Below are 21,136 nucleotides of genomic sequence, written 5' to 3' on the forward strand. Positions count from 1 at the left end.
GAAATGTGTCCCTTTGCAAAATGAAACACTGACAAATAAGAGATCACGATCTATGATTTCTAGAGCTGATATAGGGCAATTTGTTCAGCAGAGTGATGTAAGCTTCGTTATGATTGCATCATCCATGACTTCTAGGAATAACATGATGCAATTCATATCATGTATGACGCAATACCAGCTTCAGATTGCATCATTCATTGTTTTGTCTAAAAAGCAAGTACTGTCCAAACCCAGTCATAGATTTATTCATAGATCCAGTCAAAGATGTATTTTAGTTATTTCTGGTTTAAATTGAGATCCCTTCCCTTTATAACTCACTTATCCGCTGCCATTCCCAAGTCAAGAGTCGTATATATTGACCCAATAGCATATCTTGAAAACTAGAGCCAATCAACAATTTTAAGCATCATTTTCGTTCTCAGTGATCCAGAATTAGTAAAGTTTGACTACATTTATTTCAGAAGCATTTTGGCTGTAGAGCAGTGTAATTGTATATCAAGGACAGCAATACAACAAAAAACAAGAGCCAGTTTTAAAAGATGTACAGTTTGTGACAGTTTGGAAAAGTAATCTGGATAATACAGCTGCTGTCAAAAGTGGTAGTGACAGCTGGATCAGAAGACATTTTTAAATTTTTGATGGGCTCCATTTCTTTTTTCATGATGTAATGGGACATGATGCAGCAAGTCATTTGAGGTTAGCATCACTTCATAATGGGATACACCACAAAATGTTCGAAGTTTCTAGAGTGGGAGAAATGTATTAGAATCACTCTGTACAAATTATTTAAAAAAAAATCTCTTTATCAACTCCTTAAAAACTTAAAGGGATGGTACTTAGAGAAACTCTAATCCATTTGTACGAACTTCAGCATCTGAGGAGGGAAGTAAATTGGGAACTGAAAAAATTGTAATGAATTCTGGCAATGAAATCTCGGCCCCACTGAAGTCAATGGGAGTTTTGCTAGTGACTTCAATGGGGCTACTATTTTGTTCTGGATGTGTGTGTGTACATAGGCACGTGATAGATCTCTACTGGATGGAACCATAGCTGCTAAAGAAGTTTCTCCTCAAGCTCAAAAAGCTGGGTCCCATGTTTTTGAAGCAAGAGGATTTAGTGTTCTAATTTTGCTTTGGCTATAAAGTTTCACGTGGACGTGCTGTATAATGAACCACCGTGAAATCCTGGGTGGCGTTATATGTGTTATTTTGTACATTCAGTTTCACTATTACGAGGAGGTTTTTAAAGGTGTGTGAGACAATTTAAAAAAATAAAACTCTTTATTAAGAGTGGAATATGAACTGGCCTGCTGCCACAGATGACTACAGGGAACAATGTGCATGAAAACACCTCTGTTGCTGCATGGTTGGACCAGATTCAGATGTGTAAATGGTCTGGACACGTTTTTAATGAAGTGGAAATTCATTTATTTCACTGGTGAAATTGCTTAACAGTGTACAGTCCTTACTGTAGCATGCAAAGAAAGGGTTGTGGGGAAATTTCCTTTTCTATGCCTGAATTGTTTAACTAAGAACAATTACTTTGAGTGCTTAGTCATTATTCTTGATTGCATTGCTACTTATTGAAATTAAGCATGTGCTTAAGTGCTCTGTTGAACTGGGGTCTTAAAGCACATGCTTAAATTGATTGCTATTCAGCAAAGCACTTAAGATACTTAGTTTAAGCACATGCTTAAGTTCTTTGCTGAATACAGGTGGCCTACCGAATCTGAGCTGTAATCACAGAATCATAGAAATGTAGGATTAGAAGGGACCTCGAGAGTCATTCTCCCAGGCTAAGGCAGGATCATGTATATCTAAACCATCCCTGACAGGTGTTTGTCTAAGTTGTTCTTTAAAACCTCCAGTCATGGGGATTCTACAGCCTCGCTTGGTAATCTATTCCAGTGCCTAACTATTCTTATAGTTAGAAAGTTTTCCCTATTATCTAACCTAAATCTCCCTTAGGACAAGAAGTAAGGACTTAATCTGCAATACCTTCAGTCGACATAAAAACAATTGATCACAGTCCTCTATATAACAGCTCTTAACATATTTGAAGATTATCAGGTCACCCTTCTGTCTTCTTATCTCAAGATTAAACATACCCAGTTTTTTAACCTTTCCTTATAGGCCTTCTTTCATTTTTGTTGCTCTCCTCTGGACTCTCTTCAGTTTACCCACGACTTTCTTAAAGTGTGATGCCCACAACTGGACACAATACTTCAGCTGAGGCCTCACCAGTGCTGAATAGAGCAAAATAGTTACCTCCTGTGTCTTACCCCTGGTCCCCACTAAACCCCCACTTCGGACTAAGGTACGCAAATTCAGCTACGTTAATAACGTAGCTGAATTCGAAGTACCTTAGTCCGAACTTACCGCGGGTCCAAACGTGGCAGGGAGGCTCCCCCGTCGATGCCGCGTACTCCTCTCGCCGAGCTGGAGTACTGGTGTCGATGGCGAGCACTTCCGGGATCGATCCCAGAACATTGATTGCCTGCCGCCGGACCCTCCGGTAAGTGTAGACGTACCCTTACATACTACACTCCTGTTAAGAATATTTGCCTTTTCTGCAACTCCATCACATTGTCAGCTCATATTCACTTTGTAATCCACTATAACTCCCAGATCCTTTTCAGCAGTACTACCACCTAGACAGTTATTCCCCATTTTGTAGCTGTGAATTTGATTTTTCCTTCCTCCAGGTAGTACTATGCCCTTGTCTTTATTGAAATTCATCTTGTTGATTTCAGACCAAATCTCCAGATTTATCAAGGACATTTTGAAATCTAATCCGGTCTTCCAAAAGTGTTGGAAACCCCTCCCAACTTGGCATCATCCACAAATTTTACATGCTGCTCCATTATCCAAAGCATTAATGAAAATGCTCAATAGTACCAGACCTAGGACAAACCCTGTGGGACCCCATTGGATATATCCTCCCAGTTTGAGGGTGAACCATTCATAACTATTTTTTTAACCATGATCTTTCAACCAGTTGTGCACCCACAGTAATTTTATCTAGGCCACAATTCCCTAGTTTGGTTATGTAAATGTCATGTCATGTGGGACCACGTTTACAACCTTCCTAAAATAAAGATACGCATGTCTACTTATGCCCCGATATCCACTGTATAAATTCTGCTGCCTAATGTAAATGTTCCCATATCAACTTTATTTAACAATTTTCCTGACTCTTGAGAGATAACCCTGTTTATCGCCAAAATCTTCCTTTAAACATGTATAGAAAAGAATTGAGTTAATTTGAATTATACATACATCGGCAGGAAACACCGGACTCCTACTCCTGCTTTAACACATCACGGTCCATTTTACAGTATGACTGGTGATTCATTTCAATACAGTACTACTGGTGTAAAAAAAAAGGGGGGGGGGTTGTTTACTTTTTCCTTCTGAACGGTGTTTTAAAAAAAAGTGCAAACATTCTAAACATTTTTAATAACTGCTTATTTAGAAAGAATCTGTTTCTCTAAACATAGAATTGAAACAAAGGTAAAATTGAGCCATATTAGGGCCTGAAAATGCCACTTAGATTGCCTCTATTTTGTAGTACCTGCTCCCTATCAGATTCCCACAAATTCCCAAGACAAATTTCATCTTGGGTATTCCCACCCCTCTCCCTATAGTGCCAGCTGGATACAGCTTTTAATCTTGCTTCTTATTCTAAACTGGCCGGTCTCAGCTTTTCTTGGTCTATGACCCACAAAACAGTCAACAGTTCTATATATACACACCACAATCCCTTGTGGTCAAAGACAGAGCACTGTTCAAACTCTTTGGCAAATACAAATGAACAAGCATATATAATTGCAGAAATCAGGACCAGGCCGAGAACAGAAAAAAGGTCAAATTTGTCAGATAATTTATTTGTAATGAATAACTTTGACCAGCTCTAGTCACTGGCATTTCTCGAGGAGAACTATATTTTGATTGATAACTTCTCCTATTCCCTGGGATTATCTGGTTGCAATCAATAGGCTGACAGTTGATATTCCTGGGATGTGCTAGTCATTATGTGTATGGAGAGCCAGATTCCCTTGTGTAGCAGATAAATTACCGTTGACTGCACCCACTTGTGTACCCTTTAACAGTTATTCTTTTTGCTAAGCTCCTAGGCCTGGATATTTGGTGAGATATTTTTGTGAACCCAAATAAAAAAGTAGTCCTGCACTTGGCTTATAATACTTAGAGATAGGCAAACAATTCAGAGAAAATACATTAACTTTAAATTTAGCCTGTGTGTGCGCGTAGATGTGTGTGTCGGGGGAAGAGGGGGAAGCGGGCATGTAGTCATTATTTGAAATTACTCACATTTTAAGAAGAAACCCCACTGCCACCACTTTGGAGGGATCAAGAACAGTTCACTACAAATATTCATCCCTAGACATTCAGACTCAAGCTGTAAATGATCATAAGTCACATGGTATTGTTTTTATTACCCGATTGGATAAGTAAAACTCTTAACTCTTGTGTGCATGTTGCAAATACAGTGGGTCAGACTGTTGTTTGCTCATTTAACTGCCTTTGTTCCAGGGCTCCATTAGGGGGCTTCCTTTGCACCCATCTTACTTAAAAATGTGCCACTTGTGAGAGTGCTCAAATGTGTCGCTGCAAATTCACTGTACGCAAAGCTTTTATGGGAATAAAACTCTGATCACTTATAGAAAGCAAACACAAAAGGGCAAATTTGAATTCAGAAGCAAATTTGTTTTACATTTGAGCAAATATATAGGGATATTTTTCCTCAGCAGCAGTCATCCAGCCTTAGTATATATGTTTTATGCCAATATGCACAAAGGTGACCCCTTCTCACAAGTTTCTGGATGCATTAACATTAATATATAAGAAACAATCCTGCCATCAATAGGCAGTACAGACTCCAGGAACTGAATGAATACAGAGACTAAACTGCCCTCTTAGGCCTGCTGGGAGTTTGCCCTGAGTAAGGACTTGCTGCTGTCCATATTATACCAGTTCTGTGGGTAGATAGCTTCATTTTCCAGTACTGTTTTGAGCACCATTCCTTCTAGAGGCCACATCCTCAGCAGGTGGAAGTCACTATAGCTCTGTTGGGTTGGATTTTCTAAGCAATTCTTAGCCCCTTTATACTACCCAGGAGGCACAAAGGGGCTGGAAACTGGCTGCAATTGGACAACGAAGAATTCTCCCGTTGAAAGTCATTGCCCTGCTGGTGCAGATGTGCCGCTCCTCTGACCCTTCTCTCCTGTTGTAGGGCACATGTCAAGGGAGAAGGGGTGTGTGTGTGTGTGTGGGTACACACGCGTGTTAGAATCAGGCATGAGGCTATACTTTGCACAGCAACTCGTCATGGGCATAGAGCCCATTAAAGATCTTAAACTTGCTGCATAATTTAAAATCTGTCTGTCAGCAGCTTAGAGTTGTGTCAGGCCTCAAGGAAAGAATCTAGCTCACTGATTTTAGCAGAGCTACTAGTTTACACCTGGTGGGGATCTGGCTTTAAATTCTCCTTTAAAATTGAAAAGTGCCCACAGTGAGAAATATGAATTGAAAATAATCTTCTGTATTACAAAATAGTACCACCAGTGGGTGCAGTCCTTCAGTCCCTTACTGAGGACTAGTCCTTACTCACATGAGTCACCCCATTGAAATCAATGGGACTTCACACTTGAGTAAGAGTTTACAGTATCACATCCTTAGCTAGTAAAATTATAAAAAATGTGTTTATTAATTTTTTAAAACCTATGAAAGCCAGTAACAAAGATATTCATTTTCTCCTAGACAACCACTACAAACTACCCTATTTTTCTAAAACAGTTCCACTATCCAGTGTCGTACTTTTTTTTTTTTAAACACTATTATCTGTTGCTTAATTCACTGAATATAATTTTCAAAAAATTATTCTTATCTGTCACAGCAACTCACTTGGTGCTGGGGTCTTCTGAATTTCCAATTTACTCTTTGTCTAAAAAATGGAATTTCATCTCAGGAATCCAGGTTCTGGAAACATTAATTAACAAGAATTCCACAAACCCCCACAATATTATTTTATACTGTCTTCCTTTGATCCAAATTAATCTTCCTATATAAGAGAGAGACCTATCTCATAGAACTGGAAGGGACCCTGAAAGGTCATCAAGTCCAGCCCCCTGCCTTCACTAGTAGGGCCAAGTACTGATTTTTGCCCCAGATCCCTAAGTGGTCCCCTCAAGGATTGAACTCACAATCCTGAGTTTAGCAGACCAATGCTCAAACCACTCAGCTATCCCTCCCCCTAAAAATGGAAGATTTAAATCAACATATTTCTACCATATCTTTGCACAGACCTGCTCTGATGTATAGACTGTTTCTAAACAGCTTGAAGAAATTTAATTTAAATTTAATTTTTCCAGCTAGTTAAATTCAAAATACTAAATACTTCACTGCTTAGCCTTCATTCTTGTTTAAGCCTGTGTGTTGTCGTCTTCATTTTCAGCTGGGTCACTGGTTTCCAGAACAAATAATTCTATCTCCTCTCCGATGAAATTATTTAAAATTGCTTTTCTCCTGAGCACTTCCAGAGATCATAAATTAAACACAAAGACCACTTCAGGTTTCATGTTAGTTCTCCAGCCAATCATGAATACCTCAGGCAAATAAACATGAAACAAATCATTAAAAACATAAGTGGATCATTCCGTTTTAATTCTATGGGGGCAAAATCTGCTGTACTACTGTCTCCTTACAATTCACCCAGGCGGAGGCATTTTATTATAGTTTTTGAACATACGCTCCCTGTCACTGTGGTCCTGTGGTCCCAGCACCTCCAAATGGGTTAGAAGCTGCACAGTGGGAGATAGTGCTACAATGAGAAGCACTAAGGATCTGATCCAAAAGCTCACTGAAATCAGTGGAAAGATTCCCAGTGAATTCAAGGGGCTTTGGATCGTTCCCTAATGCCCTACAGAGATTTCCTGCTGAAAATACACTAAGTAGACAGGGCATCGTGCTGCACAGCATGCCTTCTTCTTGGTACTCCCACAGCTCAGGGATATCCAGCTATGTTATGTTCTTGGGAGGTAGGGGGCGGAGAGTCGGTCACAAAGCACATTGCACCTGCTTTCCTACTCCTTTGATCCCCCTCTGCAGTGCAAGACAGAGGGGAGCATCTGGCTCTAGGACAGCATGTGACATAACAGAAGTCTCATTCTTGTCTTTTTGGCAAGAAAATAAGATTAGGTGCTTCAACACCACATTAAGCAAGAAAAAGCGAAGCAGCAAGCAAGCAATTTCTAACAATATATGCCACCCGGGTGCTAGTCTTATACTAATTTAAACATCAAATAAAAACCAAAGTTATCACTAACTAAATTTATTAGCCATTTGCATTTCAGGCTTTTAAAAATAAAGCAGACAAATCATAATGCATGATGCCCCCAGTGATTTCTATTCCCTAATTACCCTGATAACTTGCTTGATTAGTGCTATGTTTTGTATAGCAGTATTGGATGGAACGGAATGAGCCTTTATTTACTTCAGAAGGGCGCTAGATGTGATTAGCAGGAGTGCATAAATGTACATTAGCACACATTAATGTGGCAACTAATCTAGGCTGTGGACAGAAACAATATATATTGTATTTTTCCAGTATGTTTCAATTGGAAAATTTCTTCTACAAGTGCCTCTGAGGTACTTATTTTAATTTTCCTGTTGCAATTTGTAATTACCATCAGATTGATATGTCTGTTATTGTAAATAAATTGCTTTACTGGCAAAAATATGCCCTCTTTGTAAGCAGATTATATTACTGCCATGCAGTACGCTATGAAGGAGGGCTTCATAACAAACAAGCAGTTAACTCTTTGCCTCGGGTTTGCAATTGATTATTTAAGATGTTTTGTTGTCCATAAGAGTTTATGGGGCCCTGATCCTGCAAATTTTGCATATGGGAGGCCTGCTCCCCCCATTGGAGTCCTGCTGAAGTCAAAGAGGCTGTGCACAAGCGCAGGAGTCTGCCTGTACTTAACACATCACATAATCAGGGCCTTAGAAATCAAACTCAAGCACAATAGGGCCTCTGACATGGACTGGGACCTTTAGGGAAGGAATCCTTCCTAGTCCAGGCTCTGGAGTGTCTGCATAACTGCTTCTCAGGGGATACGTAAGCCTACATGGAATCTTTCCATACCTGGTCACACCTTACATGGGTTGGTGGTTGGAAGAGGAGCACCTGCAAAGCCTTCGATGGGTCTCCCTCAACATGGGAAAGGGGAATGATAGTATTATACCTGTATGGTGCAATCCTTTCATTTCCCTCTGCATGTGAAGTAGCCCTCTGTGGAAGGGGCTGGATGTGGCCTAATTGTATATGATCCCTGTACAAAAGGAACCATCACACAAACCACAGATAATTTACAATCTCAGGTCCCAGGCTTGCAGTATGATCCAGTAAGATGAATAATAGCAATTCATCCATCTCAGAGCCTCGTTTCAGGCTGTCTGAAGACTTAGGTAGACATTGCTTCATTGGTTTGCCCTGGCCTCATGTTTGGAAGATTTTCTTTGCAGCCACAAGAAGTGGAAGCTTGGATTCCAGAAGGGATGAGTGTTGTGGCAAACTGTGCTATTGGGAATCATAGCATACATGGGGCCCTGACCACTTGTTGCTATCAGAACATAATGATTTTGGAGAATTGATTCACTCATCTCTTTTTAAAGAGATGCTGGAGCAATATTTGATTTCTGAGGAAGTATGACTTGGAATTGGCTTGTCTCTAGTAAATTCATATGCTTTTTACACATCTAGGAACCGAATACTTAGATGGTATAAATCAGTGTAACTCCATTCCTACCCTGAGGGGACAAATATGTGCCTTTGACTCTGCCATGGTCTTGGTAAGAAATCTTTAGAAGGCCAGCCAGGGCCTCATTTTCAGAGGTGAGCTGTGGAAGTTGTGCGTCCTCAGTACTTCTGAAAATCAGGTCACTCGTCTCTCTGAGTTTCCCTACGTATATGGATAATATTACTTACCTCCCTTCCTGGCAGGGGTATTGCGAAGATCAATTTGCTATGTCTATGAAATGCTTTGAATATATTATACTCTATAGAAGAGCCAAGTATTCTTATTAAACTTAATACCTAACTTTGTTTTTGTATTTCTACAGTCCTGAAGTGCCTGGCAATGCTATCTTGTAACTTGCTGGTTTATATTTAGCACTGGGAGCATTCTCTCCTGTTCACTAGAGTTTTCATGTATAAAGTATGTCAGTTGAACGGGTCTGATCTGAAAAGAAAACGGAATCTAAAACTTGGAAAAATGAAAGATAAATCTTGACAAAATGACAAGATATACTGAAGTTTTACTGATTATACAAATCAGATTGACAAGTTCCTTTTCCTGCCTTACCTCTGTGGTAATAGAACACACATTCTTCCTAATTTAACTTTAGTGAGACATACTGTATTATGACTTCTCTGATTCATTCTCCTCGCCTCTTGTTAATCAGACTTCTTTCCTGGAAGCCAAATGGATCAGGCCCAGAATTTTGAGATTTGAAGGGTTGCAAATCCCTCATTCCACTGAGAATTTGACCATGTCAAGATGCTTCCTTGTTTATCCTTAACTGAGAAATTTAATGAAGCAATGCACCAATACCAGATCACAAGAAAGAATTATAAATGCTTTGTTTACTAGGTGTGTTGTATGTTATTTGGCTAAGGCAACATAAAGAAAGGATGCACATGACTGTGAAAGGGAAAAGGAAACACAAAAAACCCCAAGATAGACTTGTCTTTAAAGGGAACAGCTGGTCCTTTATGTGCAAGATGTTCAAGATGTTATACACTTTATATTCCAAGGTATGTGCTCATCAAAAGAGCAAGAAATATTTGGCATTCCCTTTTATGGTAATAGGATTAAAACATCTCACCTGCTGTCTTTGGAGCTGGATAGTGGCACTAGAGATAAAGTCATACAATTTCATACTGTCGGGGGCTGGTGCTCTACAGGATCTATCAGATAGCTTTGGATTTCTTTCCAAGAGTGAAATGTCAATGGCTCCAGTCAAGTGTAACCATTTCCTTTAGCTTATAACAGTTCCTGAAATGTCTTATTATGATGATTACTGAATCCCATATTATTTCAGTGCCTTTCATCTAAAAGCAACAGAGGGTCCTGTGGCACCTTTGAGACTAACAGAAGTATAGGGAGCATAAGCTTTCGTGGGTAAGAACCTCACTTCTTACAGATTCAGACTAACACGGCTACCCCTCTGATACTTTCATCTAAAAGTATCCCTAAGCACTTTATAAATGTATAAACTAAGCTCATTGACATCAGGGGAGTATAGGCACTATTTTATTTTTTATATTACATATATGGGAAGAAGTGCTTGTGCAGCGTTAAGGCTGAGCTGACTTTTGCACAGTTAAGGCACTCAAACAACCTTTACTTTGCCCTGTAGTGACACAACAAGGGGAGGGGGAAATTAATGTCTCTACAAATCAGTTTAACCTAATATAGGATCATGAACACTTAAATGACTTAATCATATGATTATTGCATGGTGTCAATGCAGGCCAGAGTTAAGGTTGTTTGTGTGCTCTAACTGTGTATTTCCATAAGTTAATGTATTTGGTTTTCATTTAAGTTTAACCTTTACTCTGAGTTTCTGGATTTAACACGCTTAGTTTTGGGATAATTGCAACATCCCTATAATATATTTTACACTAAACCACTTAGCTCTTTATTATATATGTTGAGTTAGGTGGGAGAGTTACCTTTAAAAGTCCAGCATCCTCCCTATTCATAGCCCAGAGTGTTATTAGTATTCTAGAGCTAGACGTTAACATGACAGATTTGTATAAAAGATTAATGAGCAACTTCAAATAATTTTGGTGACAAAATGCATTCAGTCATTATGGCCTCTCTCTCTCTTTTCATGTGGTGTTCAGCCTTACTTTCTCCAGGTCAGAGTGAGAAGCTCTTGACAGACCTGCCAGCCCCTCCTGTGTGGGCTTGGTGTCTTCAGCAGCACCCGCAGGGAGGTGAGACAGGGAAGAACTAAATTAGGAGTCAGGGTCCAATTGAAATTTAAGAAATCAGGGAAAGAGCTATCTTAAGTTTGCCACAGAATATAAAGCGATAGTACCATGGAATGTAGAAGTACCTTATGATGTGTAGGTAACGCAGACACATTCTGCCCAATATTTACTCCTAAAGTGATTGTGCCCATAAAATGTAACTCTAATCTTTCTTCTAGTAACTACTATTAAAATGTACCTAAATTCATTCAGGAGGTATTAGAGTGAATTGCAGTGCTTATGAAATATGCTGGATTGGCAGGCCAGGAGACTAAAGCCCTCTCCAGTATAGATCCACAGAACACATGTAACATGGTCAGAGCAGGTGTTGGCTTAACTCAGTTGTGGAAAGACCTTCTCTCTGAGGAGTAAGAGGATAGTTCACTCTCCATGCTCATTCATTTCACAGCCTGTCTGCCAGCATGGGTGCCAATTAATTTCAAATGAGCTGATGAAATATGTCCAGCACTAATTGGACTTAGAACATCAACTTATTTCATAAGAACCATCTTATTCAACACTAGAGACCTCTAGCCATTTCCAAGCTATCCTGAACTCTTGTTCTGAAGATGAGGCCCTCTACTCAGTTATAGTTCCACTCAGTCTCAGTGAAAGTACAAACAGCCATTTAGTTTTGACTGAATACTAGGTCCTGGGAGCGGTTTCTTCATTTAGAAAACTCCTTTTCATACAAACCTGGAAGGTAGTTGGAGAACCCTCACAATTCTGTTTGGTTTTGTTTGGCCCAGGGCACTTTCTAATTTGCCTCACTAACTGCGTGATCTTACTCTGCTATCATCCACCACCCTCCCCACTTCCTTCTTATTGTTTATTATAGTCTCTTGGAGAATCTGGGCTTAAATTAGGCCCAGATTTGGCAAAGATTTATACACATGCTTCACTTCACACAGGGATAGTCCGGGTCCCGTTGTCGTCAGTGAGACAGAGGATAAAATTAATCATGTGTTAATCTTCGCAGGAGCAGGGCCTTGGACTCTAAGACGTTTGGGGCAGGAACAGCATCTGCTAATTTCTAATGTCAATGTTACAAGTAACTGAAGAGCTCAAACTGACACCAGAAGAATAGAGGTAGTATTTAAATTCCCAAACAATATCCGAAGATAGGCAAGTTCCCACATATTTAAAGATCACTTTAAATATTCTCATGGACAAAAACATGGAAGAATGGCTTCAGGAAATGGATGGCACTAATGAAATAAAACAGCCTTGATGTTTCAGACTATTGTCTTTTCAGTGATGATAAAAGCACCCAGGGGGACTGAGGGTTAAGAAAGGCAGCTGGGATTAGAGAGAGGAAGGGCTTGATGGAGAAAAGTGACAGATTTTAAATTCTCCCCAAACACTTCCAATTCCCAGACTGCTGTGTGGTGGCTCTTTCCACCACTCTAAACTCATTTTCTAATGGAAAAGATTAAATAGGAGCTGTTCAATAGCCCACATTTGACGTCTATAAAAAAAAAAGGTGTTAAAATTGGGTGCTGGTCAACAAATCATTGGCTTCTGAGATTAGGGGTTGAGGGTAAGGGGTCTGTGTCTAAATCTAGACAACCTTAAGAAATAATTATGTAAGTTTTAACCCCAATAGCCTTCCCCCTATTTTACTAGGAACTACATCTCAAATGAAATATAAAATGAATGAGCCACAGTCTAACCCCAACAAGCCACTTTGGTACGTGCAGTAATGGTATGCAATTTGTGCAGTTCTCAAGGCATGTACCAGTAGCCTACTCATGTGGTGGCTCATTGCTATATTTTAAGAGTTTTAAAAACCCTATTTGATAACAGCATGTTCTTGTGTAAGTGTACTTATTGCACTACCGTTTATGCGCACACAGAGATACATATTCCCAAATACACTTCTTCTGAGTACTGTGAGGATCAAATTTTGCCTTGTATCTCACAATTCACCCTTACGCATATAGATATTGCCAAATGAATATACATTTTTTGCTGTTTAAAGGCTAAATATGTTAGTGTTTACAACAGAGGTATAACAGGATTAACATTTTCTTCTCCCTCCCTTGCCCCCTCCTTGTGGTGTTCTAGAGGCCAGAGATTCAGAAGCAGAAGTACCGACTAGGCCTTCTTACCCTTGGTGGGATTGCGGACATATGGTGCACAACTAATTGTGCTGCTGTTTGCTTGTATCCTGCCTAGGGTGTCTGAGTCACATCTAGGCCAAAAGCAAGCAAGCATGCATGCATAAATAAAGCTTTGCTTTTCATACCTGATGATTGTTTGTAATATGCACCATGAAGAGAATAATTACAATTAATGTCAATTTTTAAGAACCGTAAAGATCAGGGAGTGGTTAGAAGTATGAGATCCTTGCTATTTGGCTCAGTCCCAATCCTGAGTCATTGTCTATTGAGAAGTATGGCCACTTATTTTTTCCTCAGTCATGATGGATAAAATACCATCATCATATTCCAACTGCCACCCTTCCCAGTGTATTATTTTAATGCAACCTTGCCTATGCTATTGTTCTTATGATGTTACGCTTATTAGATCATACTTCACCACCTATAGAACAAAGTCTACTCACTGAAGGAGTCACAGTCCTTATGTAAACGTTTAGAGTTGATAATGACTTTACAGTTATCCACAGTTACCTTCTTTGTTCCATTACAACTTAATAATAGGACTAAAGAGCATGCCTCCAATTTTCAGCTAATTAGAACTAGGTGTAAAAGCTTTTTAGAAAATGACTGTGCACTGCAGAGTATTTACTTCATAGTGCAGAGGCGTTTTTTATTTAAAGGAGCTAGTCTGCAATATTGTTTTCCTGGTTAACTTTTCAAAGTAACACCTTTATTCTCTGCCTAATGTAACAAATATATTACTAATATGTACAGAATATATATCAAGATAATTGACTAAAACAAGATATCCCCCTTCAGATAAGCTTAGATTACATGTGAGAAGGTCCATTTGTCAAAATAAAAAAAACAACCCCCCCCCCCAAACCTCCACAAACAATAAAACCTGACCTTATTTATAGTTGTCCAAAGAAGAAAAATTAGGTCTTTGATTGTTTGATAACTATCAAACAATACATACATGCAAGAGCTACATGTCAGAAAATTACAGAAGCTAGAGGAACACTAACCTTACACTCTCTTTACATTATCATACTTTAATAAAAATCCAAGCATTAACAAGTCTGCAGATGAACAGTAAGGAGATCTAGGTTCGTCATAGTTTTTTCCCCAAAACGAGTACCCAAATTTAAAATTAGGTTAACATATAAGGTACATAGAAAGTAAATCCTGCTGCAACAGATCTAGTGAGGCTCTCCTCTTCCAGACTTTTATCCCAAACCCATCTTAAGTGCTCTGCTGAATTAGGGCCAGAGTGCTTAGCCTCTGGCAGGATGAAGCCCACAAAATATACCATAGCAACTTGGTATTGCAGATCAGAGAGGACCGCTTTTTAAAGTGTGGTCTGAGTTATCCCCACCATCCCTCAGAGGACTGCTTGGAAGTGTGAAGGGCTGAGTTGGCTCTGCCTGAATTAAAACACATGGTTCTAGAATGTCTAGATCGGGGTCGGCAGCCTTTCAGAAGTGGTGAAGTGGGGTGCCGAGTCTTCATTTCTTCACTCTGATTTAAGGTTTCGCGTGCCAGTAATACATTTTAACTTTTTTAGAAGGTCTCTTTCTATAAGTCTATAGTATATAATTAAACTATTGTTGTATGTAAAGTAAATAAGGTTTTTAAAATGTTTAAGAAGCTTCATTTAAAAATTAAAATAAAATACAGAGCCCCTCGGACCGGTGGCCAGTTCCCAGGCAGTGTGAGTGCCACTGAAAATCAGCTCGCGTGCCGCCTTTAGCACACATGCTATGGGTTGCCTACCCCTGGCCTAGCTACTGAAAGCTTGACGTTATCATCCATACAGTTCCTAATAAACTTCCAGGTTACCACATACCGTATCAAGGGCAAAAAATATCACATGAAACTTGAGAACAGCAAACTTGTAATGCAAACTTGGAATGGTACAGCAGGTGTTTTCCTTTGCACTAAATGCTTGCAAGTAGTGCAGTCAATTAACTTACAAATTATCTCATTACCAGATATGGTAAGTAATTTCTTTAAATTAAATGGTGATTAATTAGAAGTGCTGGACAGAATAGGTGAAGCAAAATGGGTCCCCTCCTCTATCCAAAATTTGCCTGAGTCAAGTTCCTAAAGCTTTTGTGAAACTGGAATAATTTTATTAGTTGTTTTTGAGAGTTAGGCTTGTATTATTGACCAGGCATTAAAATTCTACCACAGTGTGTAGCCCCTATGATAGGATTGCTGGACATGCAAAGACGTGTTTTAGAATAGCACTTAAATGTGTCCTTAGCTTTAAGCACTTGCTTAAAATGTTTTTCTGAATAGGAATGGACTTAATCACATGTTTAAGTGCTTTCCCGATTTAGGGGCTAAATTATGTCAATATTAAAAAAGGACTATTTTGCATATTTATTAGGAATTGTTAGCAAATCAAAATGCAGAAAAATAAATAAATATATCAATAGATTACCCACTGAAACTCGATTATTATGAAACAGTATCAGGGTGATGTCTCTTGACAGCTACTAATTACATTGAAACTTCCCTGGGTTACACAAATGTATTAACTGTCACCCATGGCACTGGGAGACGCAAGATTATCCTGCATCCAGTATTGAAATAGATATAAAAAAGACGAGAACAAGATAATCAAAATCCTAAAAATAAGGCTACCAGGAAAGAAGATTCAAATAGGATAGTTTAACAATGTATTCATAAGGGAGGGAAAAGAATGGCCAAGCATTATAAATCATTGCAAGCAACTGTGACATCAGGGCCAGAGACAATTTAGAAATAATCCATCAACTGATCAGGAAGTTTGTTTGCTTCCTAGGAGAAATATTCCCTACAGTACATGAAATCCAACCAAAAATTACATATAGAGTGCTATAAATAACTTTGTAAAGTTGGTGTTATTTTTCAATGCAACGTACCAAACCCTTTTCAGATCATTCAAGCTAAAACATAGTTTGAACTGAGAGATACGTTAGTTTTAATTGTCTTTAACTGCCGTGAAAAGGAAATGAATTACATTGGCAATGTTTTGAACAGACAAAGATGCTACTGTTGGACGTACAAGTAACTCCTCTAAACGATTATGTGATATGTCCAAAGAAAACTCTTGGTCTTGTTTCATTGTGATGAAACCAATCGAATGCTTTGCCCAAAAGTTTTCCTTTGTGACCGGTGATTGTTGGCCGCCAATACTATACTGTAGAGTAGAAGTGTTGTTGAGAGGAGCACAGAATCATCTTTCAGATCTCAGAGGCAAAACAAAAAGGGAACCATCTGTTAAGTTAATACCTTTGAGGAAGGAAAGTAAACCTTTGAAAGGAGGTTAGTTAGCACTCCAAAAGAAAAGTCTTTTTACAATGAATAACCTGGATGTTTGGGGGTGCAAATACAGGCAACCAGCTATAATTTCAAAAGAACTTTTTAGTTTGTGACTGCGGTGGGGAAGGTGGTGATGGAAGACAACCAACAAAAACAATACTCTTTGTCCAAAGCAAGGCGTATACTGCTGATAGGGAAACTTACAATCGACATTGCAGAAGGGATTGTGATAATCTCTTCAGAGAGGACATCTGTGTACATAAATTTGCATGAGGATGCTTGATATGGACAGGCTAACAACTTAAGTTCAAAAGGACTACAGGCATGAGGACACTAGACCTTTAAGGGTGCCCTGTGCACTGTTTGAATCTTTATGGTTTTTAAAAGCTAAATAAAAATCACAGAATATACATTTGTTTTTCACATTAGAAATTCAGGTCTTGTCTGCTTTGGAGCCCTATGACAACTGAAGAACTAGGAAAATGACAACATCTCAAATGTCAAGAAAGTGAAAGATGAACAATTGAGGGCAATAAATCTTTAGTTAGATCATTTACCACCTTTTGTTTTCCTAGTTAGCATTTATATAGTTATAGTTCAGATAAAGGATAGATAGTATTTGATAAAGATTCAACGTTCCTTTCTTTTGCTTTAGGTATGAAAGCTCACAACACACATCCTGTGAGACCCTAAAGAAGTTCTACAGCAAAACTAGGAAAGACCAGCGATGATGTTCCTGCTATCTGTAAGCTTAAAAACCACCTGAGGAAGAGCTCTGTGTCTCTCTTTCACCAATAGAACTTGGTCCAATAGAAGATATTACCTCACCTGCCTTGTGCCTCAGGTTAAAAGGTAAGCAGAATTAAACACACCCTTTCAGACTTTCTTTTATACATCATAAAGAAACAGAAGAGACACAAACTTAATTCTTGCAGGCAAATCTTTGAAGTGGGAATAGGAAGGACCTATCCAAGAAAGCAGAAGCTATGTCTCTGGTATACTCTCTGCCAACAGGACAGAGAATCACAGGAAATCTAGGGAAAAAGAGAATGTGCTCTCTATAAACATGCAACTTTGTTTCTTTACTACAACTAATCCAAAGTATACCTATCAAGCTTACCTTACCTATTCTTATACGTCCCAAAAGTTAAAACACTTAAAAGTTAAGTGCTATTCTGAAACACGTCTTTGTATGTCAAGGAATCCTATCATAGGGGCTACGCACTGGGGTAGAATTTTAATGCCTGGTTAATAATACAAGCCTAATACTCAAAAACAACTAATACAATTATTCCAGTTTCACAAAAGCTTTAGGAACTTGACTCGTGCAAATTTTGGATAGAGGAGGGGACCCATTTTGCTTCACCTATTCTGTCCAGCACTTCTAATTAATCATCATTTAACTATTTGACCTCTTGAGAGAAGCAGTTGGAGAGAAAATGATACCTATCCTGGAGCAGCATGTGGTTCAGGAAATTCCCTACATGCCACCCCAATCCTGGCTAGGAGTAGTAGGGCAATGGGGAAAGTCATCTGGCCATAAGGAATTCCAGGAATAGGAGGTGGAAAGGTTACAAGACCCACAATTTTAAATCTTAGAGGAATATATATTGTACAACAAATGGAACAAATAACATTTTCCACTCAACTATCTAAATCACCAGAATGACAATGAAAAGGTGTAATCTAAATATTTATTTTGGCTAGTCTAGGGCTGTATGGGTTTAGGGAGGCAAGTATCTAAGATTAAAACAAACTGTGACATCTGACCAGTAATACTCCTTAGAGGAGGAGCAGGACTTATAGCTGCTTGAAACACCTCTGCAGTCTGGCAGAAATGGCTTCCATTTGGTCCTGGATAGAATCCCTAGAGAAAACATCTAAAATGTCAAACTCATAACTCAACAGAATTGATTCCAAAGTCCTTTAGAGGACTATTCAAGTGCCATCTTGATTTCAAAGAAATAACAGATAAGATCAAGCAAAGAGCACACAAAGGTTAGTCCAGACTGGTGGAAGAACTGTTGTGATCTAGGATGAAAGCTAGGTTTTAATGCAAGTCATACAAACCAAAGCAGCAAACCAAACCAACCAGCTCAGTATACACACATTACGGCAGGTCTCCTGCTACTCTTACTGCTGACTTCAATACAAAAGCAGAGTGTCCATAGAAACATTTTCTTATGAGGTACATTTGCCATTGTGCAATGAATCATCTGTCCAAATCTGTCAAGTACAGAACTGCTGGAGTCTATTTATGTTACACCGAGGAACCCAAAGAAAAAAGTTTATCTACTCCAGCAGAATGGCTGGATAATATAATCCTGAGGAGATTTCATAACAGTGTTTCAAGCAATTAAAAGTCCATTTACATCCATTACCAGTATTGCCATATCAGGAGTCAGAACTGCATCTCTACAGCCACTGAATGAGGTGCTGTAAATTATCCAAGTGACCAGCTAAACAGCTCAAACTTAAAATCTCCCAATCTCTTTAGCTTCTGTCCCTTTAACAACTTTGCAAGAAAAATTGCAGCTCCCTTTCCCAGATACAGTAAATCATCCCCTCAGGCAGGATATCTTATTGCAAGTAGGTATGGAAGAAACTAAACCCTCCCCAGTTGGTTCTGTACAATGACTTAGAGGGCCTGATAATTATATTTTAGAAGAACTTTTTTCATTTAAAAATTCCATCAGGTTTTTAAAGTTAAATCCGGAGATAAATAGGGCACTTAAAGTTATTAGAGGCTTTGTCAATAGATGATCTAAACATTGTACTACCTTTCATGTTATTCTAGAGGCTAGTTAAGCTCACTGTTTCAAATCCAAATGCTTTTGGAGATTGATGTCTTGTGCAAACTTAAATCTTTAAATACATTTCAAAGGAAGATTCATTTAGAGAGCACCAAACAGATTTAGCATCCACCCTCCCCCCCCAAACAACTTACTTGCAAAGACTGATCTAAAATAAATGACTTTATTATACCAATGAAAACCACTTCAAGAAATTCCTAACATGTCTGCCAGTTCTATCGACTAAATCAGCTATTTCTACTTTGTTCTCAGTATAATTTGAAATGATACTAAACTACTTGGATGTTAGGTAAAGAGCACAGTGGTAAGTTTATTGACTTACAATTCAAGTAATTAACTGAATACTCTTATGTTTAGATTCTTCACCAACAACTAGATTGCTTAGTTGTTTAAGTAAATCGTTGAGGAATCACCTCTCAAAAAGACAAAATTGCTATCTTTAAAAGGCAATATTATCTACAATGATTTCCTGTTTTAATTAACAAGCATAGTTACGTCCTTTAAAAGTTTTGGTCCAGATCTTTAGGTATGTCAGGGCTCTGCCCAGTGCATGTGAAAAGTTTATGCCACCATGTATTCTCTCAGTTCCCAGGGCTGCTGGGTCCAGATTCAACCCCTACAGCCCATTGAGATTGCTCTAATACATGCTGGCTTGTAATGGATCCCCTGCAGGTCATTGTGAAGGTGGAGACCATAGGAATGTTCTGTGCACTCCAGACATCCCCTCATGCTTCCTAGGACTGGACTCTTATGCAGCTAGTCAGTCAGAAAGAATTTAAAGCAATCTAAATTCTCAATAATCACAATTCAATATAGAATAAAGAAAGTGGAATATATTAGAAAGAGGTTCCTAGAAATCAAGTGCTCAGCTCCCATAAAGGTCTATCATTTATAGCAGTGGTTCTCAAACTAGGGCCACCAATTGTTCAGGGAAAGCCCCTGGCGGGCCAGGCCAGTTTGTTTACCTGCCGCGTCCACAGATTCGGCTGATCACGGCTCCCACTGGCCGCGGTTCGCCGCTCCAGGCTAATGGGGGCTGCAGGAAGCAGCGTGGGCCGAAGGAAGAGCTGGACGCCCTTCCCGCAGCCCCATTGGCCTGGAGCGGTGAACCGCGGCCAGTGGGAGCCGCAATCGTCTGAACCTGTGGACGCGGCAGATAAAAAAACTGGCCCAGCCGCTGTGACGGGTTGGATCACAGAGACCCCCTTGGGAGCTGCCACCCGATGTGCCAAGACTACCCCTGCTCCTGTTTTCCCTGCCAGCTCAGGACTCCAGCACCCTGTCTTGCTGAGCCAGACACTCCCGTCTGGCTCCAAACACAGATCCAGGGTCTGAATCTCCTGTCCCAAAGCTGCAAGTTACCTGAAAACAGCGTACAGAAGTGCGCTTGTCTTTAGCACTCAGATGCTCAACTCCCAATGGGGTCTAAACCCAAATAAATCTGTTTTACCCTACATAAAGCTTATGCAAGGCAAACTCAAATTGTTCGCCCTCTATAACACAGATAGAGAGATATGCACAGTTGTTTGCTCCCCCAGGTATTAATACATACTCTGAGTAAATTACTAAATAAAAAGTGATTTTATTAAATACAGACAGTAGGATTTAAGTGGTTCAAAGTAGTAACAGACAGAACAAAGTAAGTCACCAAGCAAAATAAAACAAAATGCGCAAATCTATGCCTAATCAAACTACATACAGATAATCTCACCCTCAGAGATGTTTCAGTAAGTTTTTCCTCAGACTGGACACCTTCCAGGCCTGGGCACAATTCTTTCCCCTGGTACAGCTCTTGTTGCAGCTCAGGTGGTAGCTAGGGGATTCTTCATGATGGCTTCTCCTTTTCTC

This window comes from Chrysemys picta, chromosome 11 (genome assembly GCF_011386835.1).
Source record: "Chrysemys picta bellii isolate R12L10 chromosome 11, ASM1138683v2, whole genome shotgun sequence".
Taxonomy (NCBI): Eukaryota; Metazoa; Chordata; order Testudines; family Emydidae; genus Chrysemys; species Chrysemys picta.